This window comes from Myiozetetes cayanensis, unplaced genomic scaffold (assembly GCF_022539395.1).
Source record: "Myiozetetes cayanensis isolate MyiCay16 unplaced genomic scaffold, myiCay2020 scf30, whole genome shotgun sequence".
Lineage (NCBI taxonomy): Eukaryota > Metazoa > Chordata > Aves > Passeriformes > Tyrannidae > Myiozetetes > Myiozetetes cayanensis.
The window spans coordinates 4,603,159-4,620,357 of record NW_026087522.1 but is presented as its reverse complement, the minus strand read 5'-3'; the positions used below and the strand labels follow the sequence as shown (position 1 = coordinate 4,620,357).

Sequence of the window (17,199 nt, the reverse complement as noted above, 5' to 3'; positions counted from 1 at the left end):
TCTCACTCACATCCCTGGGGGTCACAGCCCCTCGGAAACAAACTCCAAGGGCATCCTCACTGTAGCCATGGAACATCCTTGCTTTGCCATAAGTGCCACCTCCTGAATCCTTCCCCAGCCAACACTCCAATTACAAGGATGATGTGGCTCTTACTCAGCCATATGTTCCTACCACAGTCAATAAAACAAATCTATATCCACATATATATATGAATTAATTCTGTAACAAATGCCTCCCTGCCTCACTGAGTCAGGAACAGCTCTAATAGACTCCCCAAGAGCAAAATAACCAGGAGACACGGGGAAGCAAAGAGGAAGAGCCAGGAGGCTTCTCTTGCACTGCTCAGCACGTCCCTGGGATGTCTCTGGCAGTAATTATGTAAATAAATCCTAATCGTAACTTTAAGTATTTTTATTTGGGAGCCAGTTCCTTCAGCAGCACATCAGAAACCGTAAACAAGGTTTTCTTTTTCATTAAGCACATCTGTAATTTCCCAGCACTTGCCAATTGATGTGTTTCCTTGGGATCTCTTGCTGGCTCTGACACGTTGCTCAGCACCAAGGTGGGAATTTTACCTGCCCACGGGGACACCCAGAGGCAGTGCCAGCTTTGGTGCCACGCCAGGTCCTGACCAGCAGGGCTGGAGAGACACTTCCAGCCCTTTCTCAGTTTCCAAGCCCACCACAAAGCATTCAGGGAACGACAGATCTTTGTTTTCCCTTGGAAAACATCCGAGGTAATCCCAGAATATCCCGAGCTGGGAGGGACCCCCAAGGACCATCGAGCCCTGCACAACAACCCTAACACCCCACCCTGCCCTGCCCTGGGCAACCCCAAGAATCACAACGTCCATCACGCTGAATTTCAAACCCCTGTGGAGTGAAAGGGGTTTAAAGCCCCCAGCAGGCTGGGCTGGCACTGCAGGCACAGGGTGTGCTGAGAGGGGCTGGGCATGGCTCACCCCACCCTCCTGCCCCAGCCCTGGGCTGGGCTCCCTCCCTCAGCAGCAAACCCTGCATTTAATTCACTAAAGCATTTCTGAAATCACTTTCCCTGCCTTTGCTTCTACAAGCAGTAAAAAAAAAAATGACAATGCATCTCTCCCCTGAGGGCTGGAGTGTTTAAAATCAGCTCCCTGGGATCCTGGGATGTGTTTTAGTGCTGGAGGAGACTCAGGATACCCTGGGGAGAGAAATCCTGGATTCAATTCCACCACCTAGGTATATATTAGTTTTTTTAAAGATCTAATACTATTCCCCAGAAAACCTGCAGAGCTGCTGGGATTCAGAGGTGGAATTCAGCAGCTCTCAGCTTGCCTCCAGTTTGAACAAGGGGTGCTCAGAACTGGACCTCCTGTGCTGGGTGTCCAACCAGGACGTGCAGCTGCTCCTCAGACACGCTCAGCAACCTGCAGAGAGGAGCCTGAGGCCAAAATCAGGACTGAAAGGGGGCAGGAAACAGCAAAAAGGGGCACAGGGAGGGTGGGCTGTGGGAGAGCTCATGAAACACAGCACCAGGTTTTGGAAAGCACTCCAGGTTGAAATACATGGAGAGCTTCAGGGGAATATGAAGATGCCTGATGACTGTCTGGAAAAAAAGAGCTGTCCTAGCACAGCCAGATCAGTCCAGGCTGGAACACCCATCCCTGGAAATGTTCAAGGCCTTGGAGCCACCTGGGCTGGTGGAAGGTGTCCCTGCCCATGGCAGGGGTGGGACTGGGTGGGCTTTGAGGTTCCTTCCAACCCAAACCATTCTGGGATTCTGTGAAAGGCTCATTTTGATTTTAACCAAAATGTCCATGTTGGAAACACAGAAACCTTCATGTGGTGAGACCCTGGGTAAGCTCAAAGCAGGGCTGATCTGGTGCTGATGGGATCCATCCCATGCTGTGGTGATGCCCTTCCCAGGGCTCGGTTCTGGACTGCAATGAGCTGACAGGATTCTACCTCTCCAACAAGTTAAATCTGCAGTATTTCCCTGTCCTCTGGATGATCCTCTGGGGCACAGGAGGGGACTCTTGGGGCTGGGCCTGTGCAGGGCTGAGGGTTGGACTCCAGGATCCTTGGGGGTCCCTCCCAACCCAGCACAGAATCCTGGGATTCTGGGATTTTCCACTGAGCCACTCTCAAGCCGAAAGCAATTTCTGAAGGCAGAGTGGGATTCTGGAGCAGTGAAATCTCCTCGAATAATCTCATGAAAACATTGACATTTAACCAAAAAGCCCTCAAAGAACCCATAAACATGTGTCTGGAAACGTCAGCGTGGTGCCTTGCCAAGGTTGCAGGGCCTGTGCCAAGCTCCCCAGCAGGTTCCATCCCCCAGAACGCCGGGTGGCAGCTCTGCCAGCCCCGCTCCTGCCTCTCAGCACAGCCCCACTTGGGAGACTCAGAAGATGTTCAGAAGCAATTTGCCATCAGGATTAAGAAAAAAAAAAGAAAAAAAAAGACATCTCCACGCTGCTCACATGTCTCCCCATGGTTTGCCTCCTTCCCCAGCTTCCTGAAAAGGCTTCCAGACCCCAAATCCACATGAATATTGAACTGGAAGGTTTAGCTCAAGTATCATTACCGAGATGGGATCAGGATTAATTTGTACTGATCCTGGATCTCCCTTGGGAATTACCAATCTGGAAAAGGTTTGTTGTTAAACTCCCTCCTAAGTGCAGCACGAAATGATGCCCAGGAGCTGATCCTGGTTTAACATCTTGGTTTAACATCCCCCAGGCACATAACACACAACTGTTTGGGTGTCCCACGTGCATTTGCCTTTACTCAGCTGGAATTCTGAGGGTCCCAGGAGGTTGTAACAACCTGGGCTAGCAGGTCCCCAGGCTGGGTGTTGAGCAGCCCCACAGAAATGAGGAAACATGGGATGAGCTTTCCATTTCTCCCACAAGTCAGGCTGAGGTTGAGCAGAGAGTTCAGGCTGGAAGTGCAGGAAAACACAGGGACACGGGTGGACAAACACACACGAGCAGCACAACAGCACAAGCTTTGTTTCCTCAGGAAAACGAGCTAAAGGAAATACAGGAATTCACAGAAAATCCACGAGGCAACCAGATGGAAGAGTAGCTGTAAAATCCCTCAGCTCACTTTCAAAAGCCTTTAAAAATTCATCAGATGAAGTAGCGGTGTTAAAGACGCTTCTCCCTGGGCACAGCAACGTTTCAACATCCACAGCAGAGAAGGGCAGTGACTTGTGAGGAAATGATCCCCTTTTCCCCAGGGCTGAAGCACTGCCATTACCTTCTGTGTGATACCCAGCTGGATCCAAAGGCAAGGGCAGAGCAAACAGAGCCCTGAGCAGCACCTGGGAAATTGCTGGGCTGTTTGATGCTCCCTGCTCTGGGCATGACACGCCAGCCAGGGGACGAGCCCGGCTTCCCATCCTTATTCCTGCTCTGTTTTCCATTTGTTGCTGTCCATGCACTGGTCCCTTCCCTCTCTCCAAGGTCATGGTTAGCCCTGGATTGATCTCTGGCTTAGGAGAGACTGAGCTGGACTAAATATCTGTGTTTGTAGCCAATATAGTTAAGGGGAGACAACTCAAGTGCTTCACTGCAGACACATGGCTTTGGCACCATCCCTGTGCTAGGAAGAGCCCTGAGTCACTTTGTCCCTTATCACCTGCAATCCCTGTTGCCAACAGCAGCTTTAAAGATTTTTATTATTATTATTATTTTATTATTTTAATTTATTTTGTGCACAAACTTGGCACCTCAAATGCAACACGAGCCCAGGCTGCCATGGGAAAAACCTGAAGGGCTCAAAGAGGCTCCTCTTGGCATTGGGAGGGAGCTCTGAGGGTGCAGAGCTCTGGGAGGTGTGAAGGTTTAAGCTGCTGCAATAAAGTGCAGAATCTTGTTTAATCAGTGGCAGCTCAGGTGTGTAAAGAGACACAGGGCTGAGGGCTCAGGCAGATGGTTGGATCTGTAGCTCCAAATCCAATAAAAGGGGGCCTTGGAACTGAGGAAAAATAAGGTCTGGTGCACAGAGAGCCTTAAAAAGCCCTAAAATAGATCCTCCCAGGGAGGAAAACATTTGAGGATGATTTTTTTTTTTTTCTGACTGTTGATATCGATCTTTATTGCTATCAAACCCTCCCAAAAACCATGGAAAGGCACATTTGGACTGTGTATAAACAGATCTATTGCAGGGAGAGAAAGGCAAGAGCCTCCCTGCTCCCAGCTGGTCACAGAGCAATAAATACCCTGGGCCAGTTTTGGAAACTAAATTTCCTCAGACTGTGATGCAAAGTCTGAGGGGCTGTGAGTGCAGGTGAGCCCTGAAGCTGCCTCTGGAAGAGTCTGTCTGGAAAACAGCAGTGCTCCCACTGCCTGGGAGCGTGGATGGCCACCAAAAACTGGAACCACCATTGGCACACACGGTACTTGCAGTGAATTAATCCACCCAGATTCATTTCATCCCTTGGACAGGATCACACACATGAGATGCACTGTTCCAGCTGCTGGGGGTGATACAGGGACAGATTAAAATTGGCCCCTTGGGGACACTTTCAGCCCTGACCCTTCCCAAACCCAGTGCCCTCATCCTTCTGCACGTGGCATTGGTGCTGGATCTGATTATTTATTGGCACAAGACAAGGAAAATAATCCCCTGGTTCAGGCACTGACCGAGAGACTGGAGCTGTTGCTGGCACACACCAGCAATAAAGTGATCACTTGGCAAAAAAAGACTTTGCAAACAGACAGCTTTCAGCATTCAAGGATGGAACTGAGAAAAAAAAAAAAAAACCACCTCTGAAACGCAAAAAACAAGATCTGAGTGACAAGCCTAATGTAATGTGAGGCACTTCAGGAGCCACCACCTTCCAGGTTCAAGGACTACAAAGCAACAGGAGCTTCAGAAGATTTTGTGCTGGTTTTTTGCAGCCCCCCCTCCCCACACCACCTTCTGCAGTAAATTTGAAATGAAAAAGAAGAGGAAGGTCACTTTAAAAGACACCACATCACTAAACAACTGATGCTTCACATCTGCCTTTGAATCCTGGCAGAAAGGGAGAGCTGAGGATGCCAGGTCAAGTATAAAAATCCACACATCTCCTCCTGCCAGCTGAGCATGTGAGGACACAGTGGGGCAGCTTTAAACCAGAGCTGGTGTTTGGTGGGTTTTTAACAGTGGCCTGGGCTGATCCTCAGCTTAAACTGCCAGGAGGAAAGGGCTGCAAGGCCCTGATAGCTCTGGATCTCCAGGGATAAAGACCCCTTTCCATCCCCAAATGGGCTTCAACCTAATTAAAGAACCATCACAGCCCACTCACCAGCATTCCATCCTTTCCCCCAGGCTCCTCTCAGCTCCCAAACTCATCCTCACCTTCTGCAGCCAGAAATCCCAAGATTTTTGCTGCCCTCTTCCACCTCCTGTCTCTGAGATGCAGCTGCTGAAGCTGCTGCCCCCAGTTGTGTTTAGCCAAGGTTAGTCCAAAATTCCCTTCTTCATATAAATCACAGTTGGTTTGGAAGAAGCCTCTGAGCTGATATTAAAAAGCAAAAAAAAAAAGGGCAACAAAAATCTCCAAACCTTCCTCCCTTCCACACAACAAAAATCTCCAAACCTTCCTCCCTTCCACACAACAAAAATCTTCTTGCCTTCCTCTCTTCCCCCCTCTAATAATTCACCTGGAAACATGGAAAAAAAAAAAAAAGAGTTTGGAAATGAAACTTTTCTCCCTGGGGATGCTGCAGCTTGTCCTGTTCCCTCCTGTGGGTGCAGCTCCTGCACAGGACAACAGGCCCATGGATGGTGTCCATCCCAACGTGGTGTCCATCACTCAGGGGCTTCCAAAAAAAAAGGCCATTTCAGGAGGTAAGAATTTGTGAGAGAAAACCAACCCAGGCTAAAAACAGCTCTGAAATCTCCCTATGCAGGGCTCCCGTGGTGGGAAGCTGAAGGCCATAAACATGCAGATTGGCAGGGGTTTTAATGGCAGAGGTGATTAACCACTGGAACAAACGAGCAGAGGGAGTGACACGTCCTGTCTGGTCCCTGACAAGCCCCTGGTGCCTCGTGGAAGATGCACTTGAGCCAAGCCCAAGCTGCTGAGCTGGTGTTGGAGTTAACAGGGTGAGAAACACCAGCTTGTGATTGATTGTTTCCCACCTTAGAGGCTCTGACACTCCTGGGCCTTAAAAACCAGGAGTCTGTGAGGCTGGAGCTGCTGAGGGGCAGAGAACACAGCACAGGCAGCTGATGGACCCTCCAGCTCCCTCAGCACTTCCACCTCCCCTGGATTTCATCTTCTCTGCCCAAATTGTCCAGGTAATACTGCAAGGGGAGGTGATGCCCACCCTGTGCCCACTCAGGGGCTCCCTGCAGAGCTCCCTGCCCACCCTGGCAGCCTGCAGAGACAGAGGGGAGCCCAGCTTTAAAAGAGGATCCAGATCCACACAAAGAGGATCCAGAGCCACACAAGGAGGATCCAGATCCACAAAAAAAGGATCCAGAATCACAAAGAGGGGGGTCCAGAATCATAAAGAGATGATACAGAATCACAAAGAGGATCCAGATCCACAAAGAGAGGATCTAGATCCACAAAGAGGATTCCAGTTCTCTTGAATCAACTGACCCAAACAAAGACCTGTCCCAACAAGAAGCTTCCAGAACCACTTCCAGGCTGGTTATTAACTAGCACCAAACCAGGACTGGGCTGTGGTGAGAGAGGGTTCAGAGGTTGTTGTGCTGATGTCTCCTGCCCTGCAGAAAATCTCCAACCCTTCCTCTCTTCCCCACAACAAACTCCTCCAAACCTTCCTCCCTTCCCCCTCTCCTAATTCACCAGGAAACACCAACAAAAAATCAGTTTGGAGGTGAAACCTTGGCCCCTGGGGAGGCTGCAAAGTGCCCACAATCAGCTCCCCCAGCACTCAGGGGATGGGGGGACAACAAAGTGGACACTGGGATGTCTAAATGAGCGACCAGCTCAGGGCAGAGGTGCAGGAGAGGCTTTGTCCCATCACCCCCACCTTCCAGCCCTTCACACCAACCCCCTCTGCTGTCCTGGCTGTTCAAACACAAAAAGCTCAGGTTTCTCTCTCTCTCTGGAACACTTGGCTCGTGGTTTGTTTTTTTTTTTCTGAGCAGAACACGAGAAGATCACAAAGAACTAACTGATGGTGCTCTTTGTTGGCAGGGAGAGGAAAGAAAAAAAGCCTCCCCGAGCTTTGAGCTGAGCTGAGGAGCAAAAGCCAGGAGGAAATGCCGCTTGTGCATCTCCCTGACGAGTTCCTAACGCTCTCCTTAACTTTTCTCCTCTCCCAGCTGCTGAGTGCTTGCTTATTGAGCGTGTCTGGAGGGGAGTTTTTCAGAGCTTCTGTTCATTTACTCGTGTCCAGTTCCCTTCCCAGGCATAAATCAGGCAGGGAGACCCCACCAGCAGCGATTCCTGGCACCCCCAGCTCGCTGAGCAAACACCCCAGTTCAGGGAACAATATACAATGGGTTATTCATAACAGGCCCAGTGCGTCACGGAGGAGTAATTATAAACATGCAATCTATCAATAATGAGCATTTTCACAGCGGATGTAACAAAGTAACACACTCCAAACAGCCTCTTGGTTACGTATTCTTAGTGAAATGCCAAAACATTTGGGGTTTTTAACGGGACAATTAATTACTCCCAGTAAATATGACTTATGGGAGTCGTCTTCTTTAAAAGAGGCTTTTGGACAGCTGGTGAGGGTTGGTTTTTAAAAGCAAGAGCTGATGGTTCCTACAGGACGTTCCCTGGGAGCTCTGAGAACTGGAGCCACCAACGTATATAAACAGGCAGAAGGTAATTAAAGAGATGAGGGCACCCATAACTCTGGGATCATTTTCATATAAATGGAGGTGGATCAAACCAAGGCACACTCCAAGCACTTCCCCACTGCAAACATTCAGGGCTATTAATTCCCTTGGAAAAGTGGCTTCAAGCACATCTGATGGCCCAGCTTTAGAGGAGGATCCAGGTTCACAAAGAGGATCCAGAATCACAAAAAAGAGGATCCAGAATCACACACAAAAAAAGATGATCCAGAATATCTCTCTCACACACACACACACAATCCAGAAACACCAAAAATAGGATCCAGATTCACACAAAGAGTATCCAGATCCACAGAAAGAGGATCCAGATTTACAAAAAAAGGCGATCCAGATTCACAAAGAGGATCCAGATTCACAAAGAAGATCCCAGTTTCTCTTGCTGGGAGAGGATCAACTGACCCAAACAAAGACCTGTCCCAACAAGAATCTTCCAGAACCACTTCCAGGCTGGTTATTAACTAGCACCAAACCAGGACTGGGCTGTGGTGAGAGAGGGTTCAGAGGTTGTTGTGCTCAGGATTTCACTCCTGCAGAAAACTGGAGTTATCAGCTGCCTTTGGACACACAGGACTTGCAGCACCACTGGAAAATGTGACCTGGGAATGAATCCACTCATCCATCCATCCATCCATCTATCCATCCATTATCCATCCAGAGCAGCTGTTTAACACCAACCACTGCACTATTTAGCTGTTTATGGCAAGAGTTTATAACCAACCCCCAAACCTCAATGACCCCGCTACGTGCACAGTCACTGGGACTGGACCTTCTCCAAGGGATAAGAGCTGGAAAGCACTTGGACTCAGCCAGATCTGAGCATGTCCTGGAGCACCTCATCATCCCCAACCTTAATTCCCAAGGAACCAGATCCCATCAGAGGGAGTAAGTGTGTGCTCCTTTCCTTGCAAGCTCCCGGTCTTTGGAAGACTGGGAGTAGTAAAAGCTGCTCCAAGAAACCCCAACGCTCATTTCCTGCTGGAGCACAACATTTAGCTCTTGGGGTGGCACAAATTACAGTGTCCTTATTTTTATTTCAGCATTTATTTGCAGGAAATGTACAACAGAAACCTGATGCTGGCTGGGTTTTAAAGCCACAAGCACTCTGTAAACAAGCTCGACCCAGAGAGATTTGCATGCTTCTTCTGGAAACACGAGGAGAGGCAGCGAGGCTGAATAATTGGAAACAGTTCTGGAGACCTCATTCGCTTGTTTTTCCTGGGATTTGCTTTTGGGCTGGCTGTTCCCAACCTTAGTACCTGGCAGGGTTGATCAACTACTTGGAATCTCATTTGCATAGCAGTGGATGTGCCGACAGCTCTCCTGGGGGGAGTGCCCTGGAAGAGGTCAACAATATGCAGGGGGAAAAAAGAGTGTGGAGAGGCCATTTCTCTTCAAGTGCTGCTTTTAAAAGGGGTCAGAGCAGAGTATCCAAGATCAAGGCTGAATATATAAATATACCTCCAAGAACACATTACTGTGACATCCCTGGGAGCCTCTGGATCCATCTTCAAACCCTTCGAGGAGGTGCCAGTTAGCAGCACAAACATGTCCAGGTTTTAAAAAAAAACACGTGCCCATGGGACACACTTCCCTCAGGAGCCACAGCACCTCCAGTTACCTGCACTGGGACAGGCTGGGAGCACCAGTGCTCCCCTGAGCTGTGGTCTCAGCTGTTTAGGGCTGTGTAGGGTGAGGTGACCGCTCAAACCCTGCTGGGATCTGTGCAGACAGCCCCGGTCCTGCAAACAGAGGAGAGGGCAGAGGAGCTCATTAAAGAGGATCCTCGGCTTCAGGGAGGCTCTGCCCTACTGACCTGTTTGCAGGATCAGGCCTGGGCAGGGAGGAGTCCAAGCACAGGGAATTTGGGTTAGGAAGGAATGAAGCCAAAGTGGAGTTCATGCAGGACGTCAGCGGCGGTTCCCTCGGCTGGACAATGTTCCAGCTCCTCAGGCTCGCTCACATCAATGTTTAATGTGCCAGCATCCAGGATAAAGAGATCCCAAGGAAACTGTTGGCACACAGAGCTCTCCCTGCACACACATGCCCACAGCACTGTCACCTGTGCCACCCCACACGAGCCTCCTCCAGGCCTGAGTGACCACGGGCAAACCCAGCCTCTCTTTAAAAGGCAAAGCAGCCCCATTTGGGGGCTTGGTGCATTTCTAAATATCCATCCCCCTTCTGCAGAGACCCTGGAGAAGGAGTTCAATAAACAGGAGGAGAAGGAGTTCAATAAACAGGAGGGGAAGGAAAAGGGGTGGCTCAGAAAGCCCCAAACCAGCAGCTCCCGCAGCGCCACCGCCCATCACTCGCTGCTGGGGTTCAGACACAAACCTGGCAGCTTCTGTCCCTTGTCACCCCACTCTGAACCCCAGGAGACACCCCCTGAAGCTGCTGAGATGCCAATACAGCAGGAGGAGGTTACAGGCAACAAACAGCACGGGTCCAAACCCCCCATCCAGGTTAAATGGCTCGATAATGTCTGGAAAAGGGAGCTCTGAGCTGCCTGGGAGCCTCAGCTGTGAGCAGACCTAAGGACAACATGCAGTGCAGATGTTTAAGGGCTTCTTTCTTTTATCATGCTGTAAAAATGTATATGCAATCATGCCCAGCAAGCCTCCACAAGCAGATATTAAGTTCAAGGAATGAGAGGGCAGTTTTAGAACCACCCACTGAATTTCTCTACATTTTCCACGTCCTGCCCGTGGAGTTCAGGTTCAACAGACTAAATCCAGACTGTGGCTTTTATTGCCACTGCTTAATGCCTTTATTCTGAGAACCATTGTCACATTTTAGTGCTTTTATTAAAGTAGCCTGCATTTAATTAAAAGCAGACTTGTAAAGCAGTTTGTTTCTATTGCCCTCTGTCCATGATAGCCCAAGAACTATTGCATAATACCCAGCGTTTACTTTAGTTTCTTGCTTACACTTTTATCATTAACCGCATGCACAGGTTAAAAAAACAGTGAGACCCTCCCAGCCTTGCAGAGCTTCTCCATATGATCAATCCCCCCAGTCAGCTGCTGAGTTAACCAATGTATGGGTTAATAGCTGGGGACTGTATAAAACTGAACAAAACTGACTCACAAAAAAATCCTTTTGGTTTACCTTAAGAATGCACCTGGTTAAAATGAGCGCCCTCAGACCCTCCCAACATCCCCCACATTTGCTGAAAAGGCTCTGCCTGGTTCCTTTCCCATCTCCTAACAGATTGCCTGCCATATTTCATGCCAGATCAATCAACGTTCCATGTGCACGAAGGGGCTAAAAGGATGTTCGCCGGTATTTCTGACCCCAGCACTTCCCCCCGGGGGGCTTTTTGTCCAGTTCACGACAACTCTGGCAGGTAAAACATGCACACTGCCATCCTCTTGCTATGGGGCAAGCCAGGATTTTAAAGCAAAATACAATGAGAAGACTTGCATTGCAGTTGAACTTACAGGGGCAGGTTTTCTGGAGGCTGTGGGAGACGCACAGGACCAGCCATTTAAAGCCCGACACGGGGCTGGGGTTTGGGCTGAGGAAGGAAAGCCCAGACAAGCAGCCACCAAAATGTTGTTTAGAAATCCATCTATATTTATGTATCTATCTGTCTATCTATCATGAACTGGTAGCAATAAGCTGCATCAGCACAATCCTCCAGCACATTATGATTGGACAAAACCTGCATGACAATGAAGAGTGTGAGTTTGGAGTGAGGAGGCACGACCCCGACTCCCCACCCCGCTGAGACAGGGAAGAAATGAGGTTTTGGTTAAATTTGGGCCATTACCCTTCAAGTGGTTTGTGGTTTCCCCTTTTCAAGCCAAGTTTTGCCCTGGGATTCGATGGCAGGGCTTGCAGAGTGCTTTTGTTCCCCGCTGACACCAGTTCACAGGATCGAGCCCCGGCCTGATCCTGCCCCTCCGGAAAGTTAAGGAAGGTGTTGTGAGAAAACCAGGAGAGGTCTGCACACCACTGAGGATACACGAGCAGACCCCTCCCTGCAGAGACCCCCGAGGTCCTTACACCACCTGGAAGCTTCACCTGGAGCAGGATTTGGCCAGGATCCACCACCCTTCCCTATCCCTCACCTCCCGATCGGATTCTGCCCGGAGACACACAGACCACCTCCCTGGAGTCAGAGCAGAGCCTTTATCTACAGGTGCAGTGCAGAGAGGATTTGGCTACAGGTCCAGTGCATCCTCTGAGGAAATAGTTAAGCCCCACCAGGACTCCCAGCACTGCAAAGATGAACCTTCCCCTGCCAAACCCTTCCCAGAAATAAAGTCCCACCGTGCACGCGCGGATCAGGGTGCATGCAAGGACCCTCTCCCTCCCCAGAAGAAACAAGCTGGAATATTCCTTGATAAAAAAAGATGATGGCATTGGGAGCTCTTACCTGATAAAATCTGTATTCCCAGCTACCAGCACACCTACAGCACCAGGCTCTCATGGGGCATCACGCAAGGGTGCAACAGCAGATTGGTGCAGGTCATGGAAGTTTACAGCCAGAAGCAAAAAAAAACCCAGCCCAAAACAACCCCAAAAAACCCCCAAAAGCCACCACATGACCCAAATGATATCCCTGCAACGGCTGTCTCGTTACAAGCAAGATGAGATGAAGGAGGGGTTTTTACTTGCTCTGAGGCATCATATGGAGCTTAATCACAGGCAGTTACGTATATGGTTCTTTTGGCCTTCAATCAAGTGTGTCATTTCGGTGGCAGCTGCCTACGTGATGTAAGCAACCTGGGCATCCAGTCCTTTGCCAATCACGACCTGGTGCAGCTATTTTACAGCTGAACAATGGGGGAATTCGGTTTCCCAGGCACCGAGCAGATCCTCGTGGAGTCCAGCAAAGCCACCCGGGATCACACACCTCTCCTCCCGCGGAGTTCCAGGCGAGCCCAGCCCGGCCAGAGCTCAGCGAGCCGCTCCCGGCGCCGCTCCCGTCCCGCTAGCATTCCCGACGGAGCCCATCTGGATCCTGCCGACTTCCAACACTCTCCAAAAGCCACTGAGAGGCAAAGCTTGCGAGGCACCCGGTGAATTAGTGCGACACAGCGCGGCGGGTGCTCGGGGGGAGGCAGCTGCTCCACGGGAAACACTCAAACTTGGTGGGTGGAAAAGGTCTGAGCTGCTGGTGAGTAACAGGAGGAACAGCTCACGCTCAGGACACCGCGGCAGCTCAGCCGCCCTCAGTGCAGCCCTTCGGCGGGGAAATCAGGAGGCAATCATTGCAAATCAGGTGTTAAACCTGGCCTTGAAATTAGAGCTGAAATAAAACGGGGATGGGCTGAATAAATTACAGCTCCAGGCAGGAGCTGGGTGACAGGCAGGGCTCTCGCTCCGGGAGCCTTTTGGTTGCCGACAGCGGCATCAGGAGGTGTTCGGGGCCAAATTCCTCTGTCGAGGGCGTTTGTCGGTTTTGACAGATTCATTAGGACCCATCTATTCAAACAGATGGCGGCTGCTCCCTCTGCTCTGGGCTCTCCATTCCCGTGGAACTCCACAGGAGCAGGACACCGCATAGACACCGAGCTCTCATTACATCACCCACGGCGCGAACCGGGAGAGGGCCAAGAAATTAAGAAAAAAGGTTTTCTGGGCAGCAAAAGTGCTGTTCTGCTGCTCCATGGCAACTCCACAAACACCCGTGTGCGCGCCCACAGCCGCACACAGCCCGGGAGAGGCGGGGGTGGAAACCGGGAATCAGCCGCACACGCCAGGGGATGGGGTACCGAGTGTTCCCGCCGGGAAGGGATGAGCATCCCGAGCATCCACACCCGCAGACCCCCCGTGGCCGCCCGCGGACCCCGCTGTGCCCCGCGGGGGACGGCGCAGCTCCCGCCCCGTCTGAGCGCTGGGAGGGTGGGATGAACCCCCCAACAGGTCGGTCCCCGCTGGAGCAGCGGGTGCCCCCCAGCCGGGCAGGGGAGGGCACTGCGTTGGCACGGCCGGCTCCTTCCCAACCCTCCCCTCCCCGCCTGGGGGGCACCCGCTGCTCCCCATCCTTCGCCACCTCCTCGACTCACCTCTCCACCCGCCGGCTCCTCCGCCACAGGTTTGCTCGGCTCCACTATCCCCCCTCTCCCCACTCCAGATCTCTCCTTTAGCCGACTTATCCAAAGGAGGGAGGAGGCACAGAGAGAGAGAGATCTGGGCGGCGAGGATGGCGGAGAGAGAGAGAAAAATATATATATAAAACCCCCACGAAAAACGGATGGAATCAAAGAAAAGGAGCGAAGAAACGAAACGCAAAGAGGGGGTGCTGGCGGCGGTGGAGGAGGAGGAGGGGTGCGGCGCGGCGCGGCAGCCCCGGCTCAGCGCCCCATGGCCCCCGCAGCCCCCCGAGCGCAGCCCGAGCCCCGCCGCGCCGCGCCGCGCTCCCCCCGGCACCCCCGGCCAGGGCGGCGGCGCAGCGCCCGGCTGGGACCACCCTCCGCCGCGGCCAACCTTGCGGCAGGGCCCCCCCTCCTCAATAACCCCTTCATCGCCGCTGCCTCGGTGCCGGCCGCCCCCTCATCCCCGCCCTCCAGCCCCGAACACCCCCGGGATGCTGCGCGCACCGAGAGGGTCCGGCCCCCCCCCCCCTTCCCTGCTCCCACTGCACCTCCGGGGAAAGGCGCGACCCGCGGGGATTACAGGAACACAGAATGTGCCGAGGTGGACCCACAAGAAGCTTCGAGTCCAGCCCTCGGCCCTGCACGGCCCCATCCCAGGAGTCACACCCTGTGCCCCAGAGCATCATCCAAACACTCCTTGAATTCCAGGGAGAAATCGCTCTTGGGGGGCTGAGCCCCTCGGGAAGTTGGCTCTCCAAAGGCCCTCCAGGTCTCTTCTTGGCAGGGAGGGGGGTTCAGCTGCCAGTTCCTTTTTTTAGAATCACAGGATCATTAAGGTTGGAAAAGACCTCCAGGATCATTAAGTCCAACCATTAGCCCAGCACTGCCAAGGCCACCACTAAGCCATGTCCCCAGGTGCCACATCCACACATTTTTTGAACACACCCAGGGATGATAACTCCCCTGGGCAGCCTATGCTGGGACCCAACCATCCTTTCCATGAAGAAATTTTTCCTAATGTCCAACCTGAGCCTCCCCTGGTGGTTCTTCTCATCCCATCCCTTGTTCCCTGGGATCAGAGCCCGACCCCCCCCGGCTCCCCCCTCCTGTCAGGGATTGCAGAGCCAGAAGGTCCCCCCTGAGCCTCCTTCTCTCCAGGCTGAGCCCCCCCAGCTCTCTCAGCTGCTCCTGCTGCTCCAGCCCCTTCCCAGCTCCCTTCCCTTCCCTGCACACGCTCCAGCCCCTCAGTGTCTTTCTTGAAGTGAGAGGCCTCAGACTGAGCCCAGGATTTGAGGTGGTGCCTCAGCAGTGCCAGCACAGTGACCTCAGTGCCCTGCTCCTGTTGGCCACACTGTGGCTGATAGAAGCCAGAATCTCTTGGCCTTCTTGGCCAACAGCAGTGGAGGAGAAGAAACCCCATCTGCACGGTCTCCTTTGTGTCTCCCTGAACCCAACATCCCCCCAGCCTGCCTGACCCTCTCCTTGATGCTGAAGGCAGAGGAGCAGAGCAGGGATATCCAAATCACTGATTGTGACATGTCCAGAGTGTCCTGGACTTCTCCATCATGAAAGAACAAGTGCCTGAAGGAAAGCTCTTCTCCTGGCTTGCTGAGCACCTCCCTGGGCTTCTCAGCTGAGCTAAAACTCCCACCCCAGCCTGTCCCTGCTGCAGTCACCTTCAGCATGTTCCCAGAGCTCTGGGGAGCTTGCTTGACACTCCAGTCCCCTTTGGAATGCATCTGAGGCACACACTCCTTGGATCACTGCCCAAACCCGCTGGACCCTCCAAACCTGGGGGGGGGGGGCTGCCCCAGGGCACTTCCAGAGGGGGGGAATTCAGACACTTGGGACAATTTGGGTTAAAAACATGGCGAGCTGCTGTGCTGGGGAGAGCAGCTGACTGCAGGAGAGTCTTAATGGGAGCCCAACACATCTAAAATTGCCTCAATTGGATCTGGAAAACAGCCTGGAGAGACACCCGTCACCGACAGCAACACTCCCACAGTCGTGTAAAGCATCAAACAAAGCCTTCAGGGTGTGGATTTTATGGCTCAAAGGTGTTTAATTCACATCTTGTCTCTGTTGTACTTTTCTGATGTAAAATCCTTCCTGTCTCCTTCCTTTCAGCCTCGTGGGTCACAGTGCTCCCCACGCTGGGATTTTACCATCAGAAGGAACATGATCTCCAGCTCAGGAACCAGGGGCAGAGGGATTTTTGGCTTGCTCTGCTTCCCTGTGTGAACACAAATCCCATCCCCACCGATATTAAACTATTTGTGCTTCACCAGCTCAGCTGTCCTGCCTGAGGTTGGCATTTCTGCATCCTGATGCCCCTTGCCCAGTGCCAGGACAGTCCCTGCTCCCAATCCCTGGGCCTGATGGAAATTCAGGAATTTAGCCATGGTCCAGGTCCCTCAGGCCTGGCTAAATCTTGCAATTTAACAATTTTTATAAATTTATTTGCATTTCCATGCCCAGCAACCTGGCCCTCAACAACAGCAGTGGAAGGTGGATGATGGGACCAAATGTTTCATCAGGATAAAACTCAGGTCAATCTCTTCTCATTCCTTTCCTTTTTGTTTTCTTGATCCATCAGGAAACTTTCCCCTGCCACTCCCTCAGCTCCATCTGGACTGTTCATGTGAATGAAGTGGGGGCCAAACCCCTCATTTGTGACCATTATTCCCTGCCTTTAGCTAATTTCCTCTCCTCCAGCTCTGGAAAACATTAACCCAAAAAGGTTCCAAACTTCATGGCTGAAAACAGTAGCTGGAAAATCCATTAAGTTTATACATTTATTATTAAAAATCGTTAAACGACCGAGTCCTCATTAATCCCTAAATAGATCCAGGATCTCTCCAAACTTGTACCCACATAAATAAGAGCAGCCCATGGCCCTTTTTTTCTGGTTTTTTTTGTTGTTGTTGTTAAAATAGAGCTCTGGTGGTGTCAAACTCTCTGTTGTGTTATGATACAGAGCTGATGGTGTCACCCCCTGTGATGGGGCTGTCCTGGGTGCCACGGCAGCTCCCGGGGGGAAGCAGTGGGAGAGGGAAGGAAAGGGCTGCCTCAGGAATGAGCCCTGGGAGATTCCCATCACCCTCCTGAAAATGATACAGCGAGAGACAATATAATACTACTGTGACAAAGCAGCACACAGAATTATGCAAGGCAGGGCAGGTTGGTGCCTGGTGGGCACCGGCCGGAGTTGTCACCGCCAGCGCTGAGCTGTCACTCTGATAACAAGTGGATTAGCCCTTGATGTAATTTACTACCAAGCTGTCGCACACCAGTCAGGCTGATGGAATTTGGGTCCCTCCCAGCTCCC

General features: G+C 51.8%; 1 protein-coding gene across 6 annotated transcripts in view; it reads right to left on the bottom strand.

Annotated features, from left to right (window-relative positions):
• Positions 1 to 17,199, bottom strand: part of CALN1 (calneuron 1) — a 159,040-nt gene that overhangs the window by 115,966 nt on the left and 25,875 nt on the right. Inside the window, exon 1 of one of the 6 annotated variants that reach the window (XM_050325670.1) lies at positions 13,842 to 14,099. The exons of 2 other annotated variants lie outside the window; for them this stretch is intronic. The gene's annotated coding sequence lies outside the window, so the exon portion shown is untranslated. Of the gene's footprint in view, positions 1 to 11,596; positions 11,609 to 12,205; positions 12,651 to 12,685; positions 12,836 to 13,841; positions 14,100 to 17,199 lie in introns of those variants that run through there. 3 more of the 6 variants (XM_050325671.1, XM_050325668.1, XM_050325672.1) reach the window with 3 other exon arrangements.